Raw genomic sequence first — 3477 nt, 5'->3', positions numbered from 1 at the left:
TACCCATGAAAAACAAATAACAATAAATTGTTATTTGTTCTAATAAAGAAGTGTCCTAAGCTTACTAGTTTTTTTGGCAGGGGGGGAAGGGAAGAGTGAATAAAATTCTCTTTCTACTCAATTATCTTATCTGTACTAATGTATAACTATTATCAATTTCTGAATATTCTTTTTAAATTAATTTATTTTACTTTTATTTCCTATATGCCAGTGCTTCGCCTATATGTGTGTATGTGTATCATATGAGAGCTTGGTGCCAAGGACATGAGAAGATGGCATTGGATCCCCTGAAACAGGTAGTTGTGAGCCACCATGTGGGTGCTAGAAACCAAACCCCAGTCTTCTGGAAAGGCCAGCAAGTGCTCTTAATCACTGAGCCATCTCTCTAACCTCAGTTCCTGAATATTCTTAACAGTCAGTGATAATAGAACTGGAAATCAGGTCTATTTATTTCTATGATATTATCAAGTTTTCTGCTCTCATTTTTTCTTGATTTCCATCTTCTATAAATGAAATGTAAATGTAACACAAGAAGATAATGTTCTGTGATCAATACTTGCATGTATTTATTTGTTATATAATGCAGAATATGAATGAATTTCATACAAAGAAAAATAATCATCAATCAAAATATCCATAGTTACAGGTCTCATATGGCAAATTTTATAATTAGGAAATGTTTGTCCACATATTTTTTATATGTCCACATAAACTTTTTAAACTAATTTGAAGCTTTTAAAAAATTGAAAGACCTGTGCATGGTGGTACATGCCTTTAATCCTAGTACTCAGGAGGCAGAAACTCTATGAGATCAAGGCCAGCCTGTTCTACATAGTCAGTTCGAAGGAGTCTTAAATAATTCATCACTACTGCTTAATTGATCACTTAATTTCTAGTGCAGCTATATTCTTAAGTATCTTAATTTGAATTGCAGAAGAGCTAAAGCCAGTTCAACCTATATTAACTTGACATCTAATCATTACCAGTGTTAATTTGTAGCCGTGTTTTATATTTCCTTAATTTGAACTGCTTCAATATTACATATGTGCTTTTCTGTTTTTTTTTCTGGATATATTTTTTTTTAAATTTTGTTTGCCATTTGTTATGGTTCAAATGACTCTCCGGAACTTCCTGTTGAAATCCAGTTCCAATTGTGAGGTACTGAAAAGTAAGACATTTGAAAGTTGCTTAGCAAGTGTATTAATTTTTTCATAAATCAATGCGCTAATTAGTTATCATCATCCTAGGTCTGTTAGAAAATGTAAATTGAGTTTGTCTCTTGCATGATCTCCTTGTTGTGAGGTGCCTGTGCTACTTCAGGAGTCTGTTGAGTACTCCCTCAGAAAGACAGGCTTCAGCCTTATAGCCTTTCATCCTCAAGAACCATGGGTGAAGAAAGATTTATGCTTTATGAATCATCCCATGTTTGGAATCCACTGAACAGAAAACAAAGATACCTTTTACCTTGAGTTAGATGCTTACTTTCATTTGGTCTTTATCTCTCCTTCCCGTTCCTCTCCTCATCACTTGCTTCAGTATAGGACTGGGACAGCTTTTCTTTCAGAAGAAAATCTTTCCAAATATGATTTTCCCGACACTCTCATGTCAAGGTAGAAGGAAAGAAAAGATGGCAACATGCACATTTATGCCTTTCGAACGTTAATGTGCTCATAGCCCACAAAGAATAAAATTAATTGGGGTTGTGACAGTGTAATCTGGGAGAGATGGAAGATTCTAGATTCCTTTTACCTCCCCTCCTCCTTCCCAAATAACCAGTAGCTACTCCTCTGTTGATCACACACTGATAAACAGGAGAAGTTACTTTCTCTTTTTTTCTGTTGTCGTTGCTCTTAATTTTATTTTTATTGAAGTTTGTGTTTTTCATATAAAATAGTTTGATGGTATTTAGATTCCCTCCCTATTTTCACCTTCCTCCACTGTCCCCCCCGCCCAATTCAATGTGCTTTCATATATATATATATATTTATTTATTTATAAAATGGCCTAGAGAGTCTGATTTGTGTCTCTAAATGTCCTTCAGTGTGGGTTCATCTACTGGACCCACCAAGAATCACCAGACAACTTGCCAGTTCCTCATATGAAGTCACAGAAATGGTAACAGCATGCACAAGTTCCATGCAAGATCAAACCTGACAAAATCCCAGCACAGACATGAGGAAGTGGGTAAGAAATCCCAACCCAACCTAAGAATCACTTTCCTGATGTGGCAAAGCCCTTCAGTTGCCTTCTTGCTCTATTGATTGAATGCTAGAATAGCAAGGTGGCAAGTTTTGCAGCTTCCAATGGGGTAAAAAAAGATAAAAGAAGATTATTCACTGATTGCATTAATGAAATTTTATAAGCAATCAAAACCAGGCTACCCTGTGGCCCATCTTTGGTTATAGACCCATGCATATTTACAGGAAAAAGCAGGTGTTTAGTGCCTTGTGGCCTATTTGCAAATTTGCAAATTATTTATTTCGTATATATGGAACATTATTGCTTTACATAAATTTCAAGTGGACTGATATAACCTCCATAAGCTTAATTTGTTTAATTCTTTCTCTGGCAAGAGGCATGATTGGCTTTTTTTAGGGATGTTAGACAGTTTGACTTATGCTGACCTTCAAGAGATAATTGTCCATAGCTTTCTCAAACACTGCCTTATAGCCTGTCATTGATACTGGAAACCTGAGAAAATATCTTTGAAACTGCCGAACATCGTGAACCGTGCTATATTTTTCAAAGAGACTACTGACCAGTGGGTCATTGCATATGGTCTTGAAATTAATCCCTTACTGAGATTCACTTTATTCAACTTCTTGTTGAACTAAATCCAGTGCAGGCAAAGTGAGATGGTAGTAAGTAAATTTCTTGGAACCATTGGAGTGCAGTGTGCTCTATCCAGGATCTTATCAGGTAAAATATCAGGTGCTCCATGTGGTTTAGAGAACACCATGTATGTATGCATCTGTATATTTCTTAGAAACATACTACTTTATTCATCAGGTCATAAACATAAGGTAAATTTTGCATAATGAAACATAAGATGATTTAAATGGTTTCCACACATAATGAAACTAATTTCTTCAGCAGTAGTAAATATATCACTTAAAAATATATAAACATAGCCAGGCGTGGTGGCCCATGCCCCAGCACTTGGGAGGCAGAGGCAGGCAGATCTCTGTGAGTTCAAGTCCAGCCTGGTCTACATAGTGAGTTCCAGGACAGTTGGGGCTACAGGGAGACCCTGCTTCAAAAAGACAAATATATATATCAAACTAGCTACAAAAAACTCACCTCAAGTTGTTTTTACGTATTTTATTTATCTACTTATTTTTAGTATTTATGTATATGAGTGTTTTGTCTGCATGTATTTTAGTGCACCCTTGCAAGCAGTGCCCACGGAGGCCAGGAGAGGGCGGTGAATCCCCTGGTTCTGGAGTTTCACTTACATGTTAGCCACCCACCATGTGG

The sequence above is a fragment of the Nannospalax galili genome, unplaced genomic scaffold (genome assembly GCF_000622305.1).
Source record: "Nannospalax galili isolate Female #2095 unplaced genomic scaffold, S.galili_v1.0 scaffold498, whole genome shotgun sequence".
Classification (NCBI taxonomy): Eukaryota; Metazoa; Chordata; class Mammalia; order Rodentia; family Spalacidae; genus Nannospalax; species Nannospalax galili.
The sequence above is the reverse complement of the archived record's forward strand: the minus strand, read 5'-3'. Positions refer to the sequence as shown.